The sequence below is a fragment of the Ranitomeya variabilis genome, chromosome 2 (genome assembly GCF_051348905.1).
Source record: "Ranitomeya variabilis isolate aRanVar5 chromosome 2, aRanVar5.hap1, whole genome shotgun sequence".
Classification (NCBI taxonomy): domain Eukaryota; kingdom Metazoa; phylum Chordata; class Amphibia; order Anura; family Dendrobatidae; genus Ranitomeya; species Ranitomeya variabilis.
Window position 1 is genome coordinate 4259339 of NC_135233.1, and position 18630 is coordinate 4277968.

The window sequence follows — 18630 nt, forward strand, 5'->3', positions numbered from 1 at the left end:
GCAGTTATTACATACAGGGTGTATTATATATATATATACAGGGGGCACTGGTTATAATACTGCAGTTATTACATACAGGGTATATTATATATATATATACAGGGGGCACTGGTTATAATACTGCAGTTATTACATACAGGGTATATTATATACTAGACTGTGGCCCGATTCTAAAGCATCGGGTATTCTAGAATATGTATGTCCCCGTAGTATGTGATTCGCGGCAGACTGTGCCCGTCGCTGATTGGTCGAGGCAACCTTTATGACATCATCGTCGCCATGGCAACCATTATGACATCTACGTCGATACTGTGCCCGTCGCTGATTGGTCGAGGCCTGGCGGCCTCGACCAATCAGAGACGCGGGATTTCCATTATGACATCATCGTCGCCATGCTGTGCCCGTCGCTGATTGGTCGAGGCCTGGCAGCCTCGACCAATCAGAGACGCGGGATTTCCAGGACAGACAGACAGACAGACAGACAGACAGACAGACGGAAAAACCCTTAGACAATTATATATATAGATATATATACAGGGGGCACTGGTTATAATACTGCAGTTACTACATACAGGGTATATTATATATACAGGGGGCACTGGTTATAACACTGCAGTTATTACATACAGGGTATATTATATATATATATACAGGGGGCACTGGTTATAACACTGCAGTTATTACATACAGGGTACATTATATATATACAGGGGGCACTGGTTATAATACTGCAGTTATTACATACAGGGTGTATTATATATATATATACAGGGGGCACTGGTTATAACACTGCAGTTATTACATACAGGGTATATTATATATATACAGGGGGCACTGGTTATAATACTGCAGTTATTACATACAGGGTATATTATATATATATATACAGGGGGCACTGGTTATAACACTGCAGTTACTACATACAGGGTATATTATATATATACAGGGGGCACTGGTTATAATACTGCAGTTATTACATACAGGGTATATTATATATATATACAGGGGGCACTGGTTATAATACTGCAGTTACTACATACAGGGTATATTATATATATACAGGGGGCACTGGTTATAATACTGCAGTTATTACATACAGGGTGTATTATATATATATATATACAGGGGGCACTGGTTATAATACTGCAGTTATTACATACAGGGTATATTATATATATACAGGGGGCACTGGTTATAATACTGCAGTTATTACATACAGGGTATATTATATATATATACAGGGGGCACTGGTTATAATACTGCAGTTACTACATACAGGGTATATTATATATATACAGGGGGCACTGGTTATAACACTGCAGTTACTACATACAGGGTATATTATATATATATATACAGGGGGCACTGGTTATAATACTGCAGTTATTACATACAGGGTATATTATATATATATATACAGGGGGCACTGGTTATAACACTGCAGTTATTACATACAGGGTATATTATATATATACAGGGGGCACTGGTTATAATACTGCAGTTATTACATACAGGGTATATTATATATATATATACAGGGGGCACTGGTTATAACACTGCAGTTATTACATACAGGGTATATTATATATATACAGGGGGCACTGGTTATAATACTGCAGTTACTACATACAGGGTATATTATATATATACAGGGGGCACTGGTTATAACACTGCAGTTATTACATACAGGGTATATTATATATATACAGGGGGCACTGGTTATAATACTGCAGTTACTACATACAGGGTATATTATATATATATACAGGGGGCACTGGTTATAATACTGCAGTTATTACATACAGGGTATATTATATATATACAGGGGGCACTGGTTATAATACTGCAGTTACTACATACAGGGTATATTATATATACACAGGGGGCACTGGTTATAATACTGCAGTTATTACATACAGGGTATATTATATATATACAGGGGGCACTGGTTATAATACTGCAGTTATTACATACAGGGTATATTATATATATATATACAGGGGGCACTGGTTATAATACTGCAGTTATTACATACAGGGTATATTATATATATACAGGGGGCACTGGTTATAACACTGCAGTTACTACATACAGGGTATATTATATATATACAGGGTGCACTGGTTATAATACTGCAGTTATTACATACAGGGTATATTATATATATACAGGGGGCACTGGTTATAATACTGCAGTTATTACATACAGGGTATATTATATATATACAGGGGGGCACTGGTTATAACACTGCAGTTATTACATACAGGGTATATTATATATATACAGGGGGCACTGGTTATAACACTGCAGTTATTACATACAGGGTATATTATATATATACAGGGGGCACTGGTTATAATACTGCAGTTATTACATACAGGGTATATTATATATATACAGGGGGCACTGGTTATAATACTGCAGTTATTACATACAGGGTATATTATATATATATATACAGGGGGCACTGGTTATAACACTGCAGTTATTACATACAGGGTATATTATATATATACAGGGGGCACTGGTTATAATACTGCAGTTATTACATACAGGGTATATTATATATATATATACAGGGGGCACTGGTTATAATACTGCAGTTATTACATACAGGGTATATTATATATATACAGGGGGCACTGGTTATAATACTGCAGTTACTACATACAGGGTATATTATATATATACAGGGGGCACTGGTTATAACACTGCAGTTATTACATACAGGGTATATTATATATATACAGGGGGCACTGGTTATAATACTGCAGTTATTACATACAGGGTATATTATATATATACAGGGGGCACGGGTTATAATACTGCAGTTACTACATACAGGGTATATTATATATATACAGGGGGCACTGGTTATAATACTGCAGTTATTACATACAGGGTATATTATATATATATACAGGGGGCACTGGTTATAATACTGCAGTTATTACATACAGGGTATATTATATATATACAGGGGGCACTGGTTATAATACTGCAGTTATTACATACAGGGTGTATTATATATATATATATACAGGGGGCACTGGTTATAACACTGCAGTTATTACATACAGGGTATATTATATATATACAGGGGGCACTGGCTATAATACTGCAGTTACTACATACAGGGTATATTATATATATATACAGGGGGCACTGGTTATAATACTGCAGTTATTACATACAGGGTATATTATATATATACAGGGGGCAGTGGTTATAATACTGCAGTTATTACATACAGGGTATATTATATATATACAGGGGGCACTGGTTATAATACTGCAGTTATTACATACAGGGTATATTATATATATACAGGGGGCACTGGTTATAATACTGCAGTTATTACATACAGGGTATATTATATATATACAGGGGGCAGTGGTTATAATACTGCAGTTACTACATACAGGGTATATTATATATATACAGGGGGCACTGGTTATAATACTGCAGTTATTACATACAGGGTATATTATATATATACAGGGGGCACTGGTTATAATACTGCAGTTACTACATACAGGGTATATTATATATATACAGGGGGCACTGGTTATAATACTGCAGTTATTACATACAGGGTATATTATATATATACAGGGGGCACTGGTTATAATACTGCAGTTATTACATACAGGGTATATTATATATATACAGGGGACACTGGTTATAACACTGCAGTTATTACATACAGGGTATATTATATATATACAGGGGGCACTGGTTATAATACTGCAGTTCTTACATACAGGGTATATTATATATATATACAGGGGGCACTGGTTATAATACTGCAGTTATTACATACAGGGTATATTATATATATATACAGGGGGCACTGGTTATAATACTGCAGTTACTACATACAGGGTATATTATATATATACAGGGGCACTGGTTATAACACTGCAGTTACTACATACAGGGTATATTATATATATATATATATATATACAGGGGACATTGGTTATAACACTGCAGTTATTACATACAGGGTATATTATATATATATATACAGGGGGCACTGGTTATAATACTGCAGTTATTACATACAGGGTATATTATATATATATACAGGGGGCACTGGTTATAATACTGCAGTTATTACATACAGGGTATATTATATATATACAGGGGGCACTGGTTATAATACTGCAGTTATTACATACAGGGTATATTATATATATATATATACAGGGGGCACTGGTTATAATACTGCAGTTATTACATACAGGGTATATTATATATATACAGGGGGCACTGGTTATAATACTGCAGTTATTACATACAGGGTATATTATATATATATACAGGGGGCACTGGTTATAATACTGCAGTTATTACATACAGGGTATATTATATATATATATATACACAGGGGGCACTGGTTATAATACTGCAGTTATTACATACAGGGTATATTATATATACACAGGGGGCACTGGTTATAATACTGCAGTTACTACATACAGGGTATATTATATATATATATATACAGGGGGCACTGGTTATAATACTGCAGTTATTACATACAGGGTATATTATATATATACAGGGGGGCACTGGTTATAACACTGCAGTTACTACATACAGGGTATATTATATATATACAGGGGACACTGGTTATAATACTGCAGTTACTACATACAGGGTATATTATATATATACAGGGGACACTGGTTATAATACTGCAGTTACTACATACAGGGTATATTATAAATATACAGGGGGCACTGGTTATAATACTGCAGTTATTACATACAGGGTATATTATATATATATATACAGGGGGCACTGGTTATAATACTGCAGTTATTACATACAGGGTATATTATATATATACAGGGGGGCACTGGTTATAATACTGCAGTTACTACATACAGGGTATATTATATATATACAGGGGACACTGGTTATAATACTGCAGTTACTACATACAGGGTATATTATATATATATATATACAGGGGGCACTGGTTATAATACTGCAGTTATTACATACAGGGTATATTATATATATATACAGGGGGCACTGGTTATAATACTGCAGTTACTACATACAGGGTATATTATATATATACAGGGGGCACTGGTTATAACACTGCAGTTATTACATACAGGGTATATTATATATATACAGGGGGCACTGGTTATAATACTGCAGTTATTACATACAGGGTATATTATATATATATATATACAGGGGGCACTGGTTATAATACTGCAGTTATTACATACAGGGTATATTATATATATACAGGGGGGCACTGGTTATAACACTGCAGTTACTACATACAGGGTATATTATATATATATATACAGGGGGCACTGGTTATAACACTGCAGTTATTACATACAGGGTATATTATATATATACAGGGGGCACTGGTTATAACACTGCAGTTATTACATACAGGGTATATTATATATATACAGGGGGCACTGGTTATAATACTGCAGTTATTACATACAGGGTATATTATATATATATACAGGGGGCACTGGTTATAACACTGCAGTTATTACATACAGGGTATATTATATATATATAGAGGGGGCACTGGTTATAATACTGCAGTTATTACATACAGGGTATATTATATATATATATACAGGGGGCACTGGTTATAATACTGCAGTTATTACATACAGGGTATATTATATATATATATACAGGGGGCACTGGTTATAATACTGCAGTTATTACATACAGGGTATATTATATATATATATACAGGGGGCACTGGTTATAATACTGCAGTTATTACATACAGGGTATATTATATATATATATACAGGGGGCACTGGTTATAATACTGCAGTTATTACATACAGGGTATATTATATATATATATACAGGGGGCACTGGTTATAATACTGCAGTTATTACATACAGGGTATATTATATATACACAGGGGGCACTGGTTATAATACTGCAGTTATTACATACAGGGTATATTATATATATATATACAGGGGGCACTGGTTATAATACTGCAGTTATTACATACAGGGTATATTATATATACACAGGGGGCACTGGTTATAATACTGCAGTTATTACATACAGGGTATATTATATATATACAGGGGGCACTGGTTATAATACTGCAGTTATTACATACAGGGTATATTATATATATACAGGGGGCACTGGTTATAATACTGCAGTTATTACATACAGGGTATATTATATATATACAGGGGGCACTGGTTATAATACTGCAGTTATTACATACAGGGTATATTATATATATATACAGGGGGCACTGGTTATAATACTGCAGTTATTACATACAGGGTATATTATATATATACAGGGGGGCACTGGTTATAACACTGCAGTTATTACATACAGGGTATATTATATATATACAGGGGGCACTGGTTATAATACTGCAGTTATTACATACAGGGTATATTATATATACACAGGGGGCAGTGTGTGGTTATAACACCGGTTACAGGTGGACAGTGTACTTTGCGCCCTCCTGTGGACGTGTGCAGTAAAGCAGGGCGCACAGTACTGGTACGTGGACACTGACCTCTGCTGGTGGCGGCCGGTACTGATTCGCCGCTGTTCGCGGTTCACGGAATTTCCGGTTCCTGATCTCCGGTGAATTGAGGTGAAAATACCAAGAAGGGACGGACGTGTGACGTCACCGGGTAATGTGACCGAGTGATGTCACGTAACTCAGAGAGTGAGCGGCTGTGCGCAGTCACGTGCCTAATAGGGAGCGACAGTCGGAAAGTGAGAGAGGAGAGTGCGCGTGTGATGGAGGGGAGGGGGGAGGGGAGATGTGCGCGGGGGAGGGGAGATGGGGGAGGGGGGAGAAGTGCGCGGGGGAGGGGAGATGGGGGAGGGGAGAAGTGCGCGGGGGAGGGGAGATGGGGGAGGGGAGAAGTGGGAGGGGAGAAGTGCGCGGGGGAGGGGAGATGGGGGAGGGGAGAAGTGCGCGGGGGAGGGGAGATGGGGGAGGGGAGAAGTGCGCGGGGGAGGGGAGATGGGGGAGGGGAGAAGTGCGCGGGGGAGGGGAGATGGGGGAGGGGAGAAGTGCACGGGGGAGGGGAGATGGGGGAGGGGAGAAGTGCGCGGGGGAGGGGAGATGGGGGAGGGGAGAAGTGCGCGGCTGAGGGGAGATGGAGGGGGAGATGGGGGAGGGGAGAAGTACGCGGGGGAGGGGAGAAGTGTGCGGAGGAAGGGAGATGGGGGAGGGGAGAAGTACGCGGGGGAGGGGAGAAGTGTGCGGGGGAAAGGAGATGGGGGAGGGGAGAAGTACGTGGGGGAGGGGAGAAGTGTGCGGGGGAAGGGAGAAGTGCGCAGGGGAGGGGAGATGGGGGAGGGGAGAAGTGCGCGTGTGATGGAGGGGAGGGGAGAAGTGCGCGGGGGAGGGGAGATGGGGGAGGCGAGAAGTGTGCGGGGGAGGGGAGATGGGGGAGGGGAGAAGTGGGGAGGGGAGAAGTGTGCGGGGGAGGGGAGATGGGGGAGGGGAGAAGTGCGCGGGGAGGGGAGATATGTGCGGGGGATGGGAGATGTCCGGGGGGAGGAGAGATGGGTGCGGGGTAGGGGAGATTAGTGTGTGGGAGGGGAGATATGTGCGGGGGACGGGAGATGTCCGGGGGGAGGGGAGATGGGTGCGGGGGAGGGGAGATATGTGCGGGGGAGGGGAGATGGGGGAGGGGAGAAGTGCGCGGGGGAGGGGAGATGGGGGAGGGGAGAAGTGCGCGGGGGAGGGGAGATGGGGGAGGGGAGAAGTGCGCGGGGGAGGGGAGATGGGGGAGGGGAGAAGTGCACGGGGGAGGGGAGATGGGGGAGGGGAGAAGTGCGCGGGGGAGGGGAGATGGGGGAGGGGAGAAGTGCGCGGGGGAGGGGAGATGGGGGAGGGGAGAAGTGCGCGAGGGAGGGGAGATGGGGGAGGGGAGAAGTGCGCGGGGGAGGGGAGAAGTGCGCGGGTGAGGGGAGATGGAGGGGGAGATGGGGGAGGGGAGAAGTACGCGGGGGAGGGGAGAAGTGTGCGGGGGAAGGGAGATGGGGGAGGGGAGAAGTACGCGGGGGAGGGGAGAAGTGTGCGGGGGAAAGGAGATGGGGGAGGGGAGAAGTACGTGGGGGAGGGGAGAAGTGTGCGGGGGAAGGGAGAAGTGCGCAGGGGAGATGGGGGAGGGGAGAAGTGCGCGTGTGATGGAGGGGAGGGGAGAAGTGCGCGGGGGAGGGGAGATGGGGGAGGCGAGAAGTGTGCGGGGGAGGGGAGATTGGGGAGGGGAGAAGTGGGGAGGGGAGAAGTGTGCGGGGGAGGGGAGATGGGGGAGGGGAGAAGTGCGCGGGGAGGGGAGATATGTGCGGGGGATGGGAGATGTCCGGGGGGAGGAGAGATGGGTGCGGGGGAGGGGAGATTAGTGTGTGGGAGGGGAGATATGTGCGGCGGACGGGAGATGTCCGGGGGGAGGGGAGATGGGTGCGGTGGAGGGGAGATATGTGCGGGGGAGGGGAGATGGGGGAGGGGAGAAGTGCGCGGGGGAGGGGAGATGGGGGAGGGGAGAAGTGCGCGGGGGAGGGGAGATGGGGGAGGGGAGAAGTGTGCGGGGGAGGGGAGATGGGGGAGGGGAGAAGTGCGCGGGGGAGGGGAGATGGGGGAGGGGAGAAGTGCGCGGGGGAGGGGAGATGGGGGAGGGGAGAAGTGTGCGGGGGAGGGGAGATGGGGGAGGGGAGAAGTGCGCGGGGGAGGGGAGATGGGGGAGGGGAGAAGTGCGCGGGGGAGGGGAGATGGGGGAGGGGAGAAGTGCGCGGGTGAGGGGAGATGGAGGGGGAGATGGGGGAGGGGAGAAGTACGCGGGGGAGGGGAGAAGTGTGCGGGGGAAGGGAGATGGGGGAGGGGAGAAGTACGCGGGGGAGGGGAGAAGTGTGCGGGGGAAAGGAGATGGGGGAGGGGAGAAGTACGTGGGGGAGGGGAGAAGTGCGCAGGGGAGGGGAGATGGGGGAGGGGAGAAGTGCGCGTGTGATGGAGGGGAGGGGAGAAGTGCGCGGGGGAGGGGAGATGGGGGAGGCGAGAAGTGTGCGGGGGAGGGGAGATGGGGGAGGGGAGAAGTGGGGAGGGGAGAAGTGTGCGGGGGAGGGGAGATGGGGGAGGGGAGAAGTGCGCGGGGAGGGGAGATATGTGCGGGGGATGGGAGATGTCCGGGGGGAGGAGAGATGGGTGCGGGGGAGGGGAGATTAGTGTGTGGGAGGGGAGATATGTGCGGAGGACGGGAGATGTCCGGGGGGAGGGGAGATGAGTGCGGGGGAGGGGAGATATGTGCGGGGGAGGGGAGATGGGGGAGGGGAGAAGTGCGCGGGGGAGGGGAGATGTGCGCGGGGAGGGGAGATATGTGCGGGGGACGGGAGATGTCCGGGGGGAGGGGAGATGGGTGCGGGGGAGGGGAGATTTGTGTGGGGGAGGGGAGATATGTGCGGGGGACGGGAGATGTCCGGGGGGAGGGGAGATATGTGCGGGGGAGGGGAGATGGGTGCGGGGGAGGGGAGATATGTGCGGGGGAGGGGAGATGGGGGAGGGGAGAAGTGCGCGGGGGAGGGGAGATGGGGGAGGGGAGATGTGCGCGGGGAGGGGAGATATGTGCGGGGGACGGGAGATGTCCGGGGGGAGGGGAGATATGTGCGGGGGAGGGGAGATATGTGCGGGGGAGGGGAGATGTGAGCAATGGAGGGGTGTGGGGGGGTCCGTGCTCTTCCTGTCTTTCTACCCTTGGTGTCTTCCCGCTGTGCGGGACCTCGTTACCTTCCGCAGGTCCCTTTTTCTGCACAGTGTGAACGCCGTTCATCACCTTCTAAGACTTCACCCTGGAATCTCGTCGGCTCTCGTTCTCTTCCAGCTCCGGTTTGTGAGAATTTCCCTTTGTTTTACCTCATTTTATTCCCTGACTGGACTCACGTGTTCTGTTCTTCTGCCTCTCCGTCCCTGGTGTATCCAGGTGGGATTTTCTTTGCTTCTTCCTCGCCAGCAGGGTCCGCGTTGACCTCAGAGTCAGTTCTGTGTTATTTTCACCATGTTAAAGAAAAAAAAAAATTATTCTTGTCCCTTAAGGCCACGCGTAGAATGAGGCTCCGGCAGAGCCAGAATGGGAGCGAGGAAATGCAGTCATAATAGAAATGATTGCGCTTGTTAGTGGCGGCTGCAGCACCACTCCTGCTCCTCTGCACCACTCCTGCTCCTCTGCACCACTCCTGCTCCTCTGCACCACTCCTGCTCCTCTGCACCACTCCTGCTCCGCTGCATCACTCCTGCTCCTCTGCACCACTCCTGCTCCTCTGCACCACTCCTGCTCCTCTGCACCACTCCTGCTCCGCTGCATCACTCCTGCTCCTCTGCACCACTCCTGCTCCTCTGCACCACTCCTGCTCCTCTGCACCACTCCTGCTCCTCTGCACCACTCCTGCTCCTCTGCACCACTCCTGCTCCTCTGCACCACTCCTGCTCCTCTGCACCATTCCTGCTCCTCTGCACCACTCCTGCTCCTCTGCACCACTCCTGCTCCGCTGCACCACTCCTGCTCCGCTGTACCACACCTTGTCCTCTGCACACTCCTGCCCCTCTGCACCACTCCTGCTCCTCTGCACCACTCCTGCTCCTCTGCACCACTCCTGCTCCGCTGCACCACTCCTGCTCCGCTGTACCACACCTGGTCCTCTGCACACTCCTGCTCCTCTGCACCACTCCTGCTCCTCTGCCCCACTCCTGCTCCGCTGTACCACACCTGCTCCTCTGCACCACTCCTGCTCCTCTGCACACTCCTCCGCTGCACCACTCCTGTTCCTCTGCACCACTCCTGCTCCTCTGCACCACTCCTGCTCCTCTGCACCACTCCTGCTCCGCTGCATCACTCCTGCTCCTCTGCACCACTCCTGCTCCTCTGCACCACTCCTGCTCCTCTGCACCACTCCTGCTCCTCTGCACCACTCCTGCTCCTCTGCACCATTCCTGCTCCTCTGCACCACTCCTGCTCCGCTGCACCACTCCTGCTCCGCTGTACCACACCTTGTCCTCTGCACACTCCTGCCCCTCTGCACCACTCCTGCTCCTCTGCACCACTCCTGCTCCTCTGCACCACTCCTGCTCCGCTGCACCACTCCTGCTCCGCTGTACCACACCTGGTCCTCTGCACACTCCTGCTCCTCTGCACCACTCCTGCTCCTCTGCACCACTCCTGCTCCTCTGCCCCACTCCTGCTCCGCTGTACCACACCTGCTCCTCTGCACCACTCCTGCTCCTCTGCACACTCCTCCGCTGCACCACTCCTGTTCCTCTGCACCACTCCTGCTCCTCTGCACCACTCCTGCTCCTCTGCACCACTCCTGCTCCGCTGCATCACTCCTGCTCCCCTGCACCACTCCTGCTCTGCTACACCACTCCTGCTTCTCTGCACCACTCCTGCTCCTCTGCACCACTCCTGCTTCTCTGCACCACTCCTGCTCCTCTGCACCACTCCTGCTCCTCTGCACCACTCCTGCTCCGCTGCACCACTCCTGCTCTGCTACACCACTCCTGCTTCTCTGCACCACTCCTGCTCCGCTGCACCAGTCCTGCTTCTCTGCACCACTCCTGCTCCGCTGCACACTCCTGCTCTTCTGCACCACTCCTGCTCCGCTGCACCACTCCTGCTTCTCTGCACCACTCCTGCTCCTCTGCACCACTCCTGCTCCTTTGCACCACTCCTGCTCCTCTGCACCACTCCTGCTCCGCTGCACCACTCCTGCTCTGCTACACCACTCTGTTGTGATTCGGTTCGTGGGCTCCCCCGGTGGTCTCTTGTGGTACTGGTGTCCTGCAAGCTTTGCCTTCTCAGTTCACCTGTTCCTATCAGGATGTGGGAGTATCCTATTTAACCTTGCTCCTCAGTCATTCTAGTGCTGGCCATCAATGTATCCAGAGTGATTCTGTTGCATGTTCCTGCTCCCAGTTTTCTGCTCAGCTAAGTTGGACACTTTAGTCCTTAAGTCTATTTTTGTATGTTTTGTCCAGTTTGCACTTATGTGAATCTCTGCAGCTGGAAGCTCTTGTTGGGCTGAAATTACCACTCCGGTGTCATGAGTTGTCACATGAGTTAAGGTAATTTCAGGATGGTGTTTTGAAGGGTTTTGCAGCTGACCGCGAAGTCCTCTGTTGTATCTTTCTGCTATTTAGTTGGCGGGCCTCTCTGTGCTAAATCTGCTTTCATACTACGTGTGTCTTTTCATCTGCTCTCACCGTTATTATATGTGGGGGGCTGCTATCTCCTGTGGGGACATTCTCTGGAGGCAAGCCAGGACTGTGTTTTCTTCTACCAGGGGTAGTTAGTTCTCCGGCTGGCGCGCGGCATCTAGAGACAACGCAGGAATGCCCCCTGGCTACTTCTAGTGTGGTGTGTAGGTTTAGCATCGCGGTCAGCTCTAGTTTCCATCACCCGAGAGCTTGTCCGTTTATTCTATGCTTCTGATGTTTCCTTGCCATTGGAAACCATAACAGTATGGCCAGCCCAAATGTTTAATCTATAGGCTGAAGCAGGAGAGAAAAGGAACTGTGTGAAACCTTTTTTTTTTTTCCTTCCTCTGAAGTTGCACTCCAGCTCTAATTGCAGTCTCCTGTTTTCCTCTCCTCTTAACCCCTGAATGGCTCAGACTTTATCTGTTGAAATATGGATCCCCAGAGTCTGGCTACCAATTTGAATAATCTTGCCTCTAAAGTTCAGAATATACAAGATTTTTTGTTACATGCTCCTCTGCACCACTCCTGCTCCTCTGCACACTCCTCCGCTGCACCACTCCTGTTCCTCTGCACCACTCCTGCTCCTCTGCACCACTCCTGCTCCTCTGCACCACTCCTGCTCCGCTGCATCACTCCTGCTCCTCTGCACCACTCCTGCTCTGCTACACCACTCCTGCCTCTCTGCACCACTCCTGCTCCTCTGCACCACTCCTGCTTCTCTGCACCACTCCTGCTCCTCTGCACCACTCCTGCTCCTCTGCACCACTCCTGCTCCGCTGCACCACTCCTGCTTCTCTGCACCACTCCTGCTCCGCTGCATCACTCCTGCTCCTCTGCACCACTCCTGCTCTGCTACACCACTCCTGCTTCTCTGCACCACTCCTGCTCCTCTGCACCACTCCTGCTTCTCTGCACCACTCCTGCTCCTCTGCACCACTCCTGCTCCGCTGCACCACTCCTGCTCTGCTACACCACTCCTGCTTCTCTGCACCACTCCTGCTCCGCTGCACCAGTCCTGCTTCTCTGCACCACTCCTGCTCCGCTGCACACTCCTGCTCTTCTGCACCACTCCTGCTCCGCTGCACCACTCCTGCTTCTCTGCACCACTCCTGCTCCTCTGCACCACTCCTGCTCCTTTGCACCACTCCTGCTCCTCTGCACCACTCCTGCTCCGCTGCACCACTCCTGCTCTGCTACACCACTCTGTTGTGATTCGGTTCGTGGGCTCCCCCGGTGGTCTCTTGTGGTACTGGTGTCCTGCAAGCTTTGCCTTCTCAGTTCACCTGTTCCTATCAGGATGTGGGAGTATCCTATTTAACCTTGCTCCTCAGTCATTCTAATGCTGGCCATCAATGTATCCAGAGTGATGTTTCTCTTCCTTTTCAGGTGGAAGTTGATGCTTCCGAGATTGGAGCGGGGGCGGTTTTGTCGCAGAAAAGTTCAGATTGTTCAGTGATGAGACCTTGTGCGTTCTTTTCTCGAAAATTTTCGCCCGCCGAGCGAAATTATGACGTCGGTAATCGGGAGCTTTTGGCGATGAAGTGGGCATTCGAGGAGTGGTGTCATTGGCTTGAGGGTGCTAAACATCAGGTGGTGGTCTTGACTGATCACAAAAATTTGATTTATCTTGAGTCGGCCAGACGTCTGAATCCTAGACAGGCGCGCTGGTCGTTGTTTTTCTCCCGGTTTAATTTTGTGGTTTCGTATCTGCCAGGTACTAAGAATGTGAAGGCGGATGCCCTTTCTAGGAGTTTTGAACCTGATTCCCCTGGTGATTCTAAACCTACGGGTATACTTAAGGATGGGGTGATATTGTCTGCTGTCTTCCCAGACCTGCGACGTGCTTTACAAGAGTTTCAGGCGGATCGGCCTGATCGTTGTCCGCCTGGTAGATTGTTTGTGCCGGATGAGTGGACCAATAGAGTCATCTCGGAGGTTCATTCTTCTGCGTTGGCAGGTCATCCGGGAATTTTTGGTACCAGAGATTTGGTGGCTAGGTCCTTCTGGTGGCCTTCCCTGTCTCGGGACGTGCGTACTTTTGTGCAGTCTTGCGATGTTTGTGCTCGGGCCAAGCCTTGTTGTTCTCGGGCTAGTGGGTTGTTGTTGCCCTTGCCTGTTCCTAAGAGGCCTTGGACACACATCTCTATGGATTTTATTTCTGATCTCCCTGTTTCTCAGAAGATGTCCGTCATTTGGGTGGTGTGTGACCGCTTTTCTAAGATGGTTCATTTGGTGCCCTTGCCCAAGCTGCCTTCCTCATCTGAGTTGGTGCCCCTGTTTTTTCAGAATGTGGTTCGGCTGCATGGTATTCCGGAGAATATCGTTTCCGACAGGGGATCCCAGTTTGTGTCCAGATTTTGGCGGGCGTTTTGTGCCAGGATGGGCATTGATTTGTCTTTTTCGTCTGCATTTCATCCCCAGACAAATGGCCAGACGGAACGTACTAATCAGACCTTGGAGACTTATTTGAGGTGTTTCGTGTCTGCTGATCAGGATGACTGGGTCTCCTTTTTGCCGTTGGCTGAGTTTGCCCTTAATAATCGGGCCAGTTCTGCCACTTTGGTCTCCCCTTTCTTTTGCAATTCAGGGTTCCATCCTCGTTTTTCATCTGGTCAGGTGGAGTCTTCGGATTGTCCTGGAGTGGATACCATGGTGGATAGGTTGCATCGTATTTGGGGGCAGGTGGTGGACAATTTGGAGTTGTCCCAGGAGAGGACTCAACGTTTTGCTAATCGCCATCGTCGTGTTGGTCCTCGTCTTCGTGTTGGGGACTTGGTGTGGTTGTCCTCCCGTTTTGTCCCTATGAGGGTCTCTTCTCCTAAGTTTAAGCCTCGGTTCATCGGTCCTTATAAGATTTTGGAAATTCTTAACCCTGTGTCTTTTCGTTTGGACCTCCCAGCATCCTTTGCTATCCATAATGTCTTCCATCGGTCATTATTGCGGAGGTATGAGGTACCACTTGTGCCTTCTGTTGAGCCTCCTGCTCCTGTGCTGGTTGAGGGTGAATTGGAGTACGTGGTGGAGAAAATCTTGGACTCCCGTGTTTCCAGACGGAGACTTCAATATCTGGTGAAATGGAAGGGCTACGGTCAAGAGGATAATTCTTGGGTTACAGCTTCTGATGTTCATGCTTCTGATTTGGTCCGTGCCTTTCATAGGGCTCATCCAGATCGCCCTGGTGGTTCTTGTGAGGGTTCGGTGCCCCCTCCTTAAGGGGGGGGTACTGTTGTGATTCGGTTCGTGGGCTCCCCCGGTGGTCTCTTGTGGTACTGGTGTCCTGCAAGCTTTGCCTTCTCAGTTCACCTGTTCCTATCAGGATGTGGGAGTATCCTATTTAACCTTGCTCCTCAGTCATTCTAATGCTGGCCATCAATGTATCCAGAGTGATTCTGTTGCATGTTCCTGCTCCCAGTTTTCTGCTCAGCTAAGTTGGACACTTTAGTCCTTAAGTCTATTTTTGTATGTTTTGTCCAGTTTGCACTTATGTGAATCTCTGCAGCTGGAAGCTCTTGTTGGGCTGAAATTACCACTCCAGTGGCATGAGTTGTCACATGAGTTAAGGTAATTTCAGGATGGTGTTTTGAAGGGTTTTGCAGCTGACCGCGAAGTCCTCTGTTGTATCTTTCTGCTATTTAGTTAGCGGGCCTCTCTGTGCTAAATCTGCTTTCATACTACGTGTCTTTTCATCTGCTCTCACCGTTATTATATGTGGGGGGCTGCTATCTCCTGTGGGGACATTCTCTGGAGGCAAGCCAGGACTGTGTTTTCTTCTACCAGGGGTAGTTAGTTCTCCGGCTGGCGCGCGGCATCTAGAGACAACGCAGGAATGCCCCCTGGCTACTTCTAGTGTGGTGTGTAGGTTTAGCATCGCGGTCAGCTCTAGTTTCCATCACCCGAGAGCTTGTCCGTTTATTCTATGCTTCTGATGTTTCCTTGCCATTGGAAACCATAACACCACTCCTGCTTCTTTGCACCACTCCTGCTCCGCTGCACCAGTCCTGCTTCTCTGCACCACTCCTGCTCCGCTGCACACTCCTGCTCCTCTGCACCACTCCTGCTCCGCTGCACCACTCCTGCTCCTCTGCACCACTCCTGCTCCTCTGCACCACTCCTGCTCCGCTGCACCACTCCTGCTCCGCTGCACCACTCCTGCTCCGCTACACCACTCCTGCTTCTCTGCACTACTCCTGCTCCGCTGCACCACTCATGCTCCTCTGCATCACTCATGCTCCTCTGCACCACTCATGTTCCTCTGCACCACTCCTGCTCCTCTGCACCACTCATGTTCCTCTGCACCACTCCTGCTCCGCTGCACCACTCCTGGCGGTCCTGATCATGGCAGCTGCGCCCCCGTCTGGTGACATCACACACTGCACAGTGACAATAAAGGTGTCGGAGTCTGATCACCGGGTTTGCATTTAGAATTGCAGGTTACAGTGTGAAGGAAGAACCAGGCCGGATGGTCCAGAGAGCATCACGTATGGTGACATCTTATTACTTTATTAATATTGTGCAGTTTGTACTCCCTAATGTCCTGCTGCTCCTCGCCTGGTCTCCTCATAATGGGGGAATATCTGGCCGCATATTCTCCTCCAAGCTGCATCCTTTCGATGGCGGTCTGGGGGTCCCGTTGTCCCTTATTTCCGGCCTCTCCTGCACCCGAACTATCAGCACCTCCACATTGATGTGTCTGGCCGTGTTGCTGGTCTCCGTGGAGGCTTGGTCCAGACTTTTTTGAGAGGTTGCCAGGGAAATGTGCATGCTACGCTTCCTGATAATGGACGAGCAATTTCCAGTCACTTGGGACATGGTTGCGTATTTCTCGCATGTCACGCTGATGATCGTTGTGTGGTGTCTGATTTTTTCTCGCACCCATAGATAGCATTGGCGAGACTTGGCCGATATACGTGTACACGCTGAATACGCCCGAGAAACTGACCGGTGATGTGAGCTGCCCCATAGAGTAAGACCGGGCGCAATGTTTTCTGGCATAGCACTCGCCGTATTCATCGCCAGTGTGACCCCGGCCTAGGAGGGAATGGCTGACGCTGGAAAAAAAGGCCTTTAAAGAGCAGGCGGGTGATCTTAAAAGGAGGTTCTTGGAAAGCGGCTACCTCAAAGGAGCTTTACAAGAGACCTACAAAATAGTAGAGCAAGGGATAGGAGTGACCTACTAGATCCCCGGAAAGAAAAACTGAAGAACAGGATGGAGTCAGACTCAGAACAACCTTCAATAATGGTGCTGACCTGGAGATGGGTGAGGAGGTGAGGCCATTTCTAGAGGGGTCGTTCACCACACGATAGGTTGGCGCACAGCCCCTCCTAAGGCTAAACATCTGAGGTAAAAGGTTGCTTTCATTGTGGAAATTGTGTAACACGTCCATTCATCCAGGAATGTTAGACTTTTGGGGGTACAAAAGTTGACAAGATTTTCACCATCATGGACTTTATAAATTGCCGGACTGAGGCTGTAACTGAGGCGGAGAATAGGGGAGCACCGTGGAGACAATGACCATAGGCGTCAGTGCATGACATGGGAATGAAGGCCATGATGGAAATTCACGGGTATAGAGCTAGTGGGGAAACCTCTGAGAGGACCGCTTACCTGCCCAGGTCTCTGAACACATGCACTACAGGATGCAGCCAGCCCATGGTGGTAAAGATGTCGGCACCACAGGTGCAGAATACTAAAGAGACAGCCACTCGCAGCCTACTGATTCCTGGAGGGGTGGCTGCTTATTACACGTCTGCACAATAGAGGCCTGTATTGGACGCTGTTCACATGCAGATGGTTTCACGCCTATACTATTCGATCAGGTGGGCTGGCCAGCACTCTCTCAGTGCATCCCATGCGAACACCCCTGTCTACAAGACCCAACGTGATGGGCCCGGCTGCACCCCGAAAATTAAGTGCACAAAATACAGATAAATATGTGAGGGATTGGTCGATAGATATGCGAGCTCACAACCCAACGTCAAGGGTCCTCACGCTTGTGAGACCTATCACTAAACTTAGTAACAAAGCCACAAAAGAGGATTAAAAATCCAATAAAAAAATAAAAAATGTTGTGTTTTATCAAGGCCAAGGTCAGCGCAGCCGTCTACCAGGACATTGTAGAGCACTTCATGCTTCCCTCTGCCGACAAGCTTTTTGGAGATGGAAATGTTGTTCTCCAGCAGGACTTGGCCCTTGTCCACACTGCCAAAAGTACCAATACCTGGTGTAAGAACAACAGTATCACTGGGCTTGATTGGCAGCAAACTCGCCTGACCTTAACCCCATGGAATGTCTATGGAGTATTGTCAAGAGGAAGATGAGAGACACCAGACCCAACAATGCAGACGAGCTGAAGGCTGCTATCACAGCAACCTGGGCTTCCAT

At 49.2% G+C, this 18630-nt stretch overlaps 1 protein-coding gene across 1 annotated transcript in view; it reads right to left on the reverse strand.

The window, feature by feature from the left end:
• The window catches only part of LOC143804114 (cullin-9-like), a 172397-nt gene extending 165688 nt beyond the window's left edge, over positions 1 to 6709 (reverse strand). The window contains exon 1 of the mRNA XM_077281866.1: positions 6561 to 6709. The gene's annotated coding sequence lies outside the window, so the exon portion shown is untranslated. The remainder of the gene's footprint in view (positions 1 to 6560) is intronic.
• Between the last annotated feature and the right edge of the window lie 11921 nt (positions 6710 to 18630).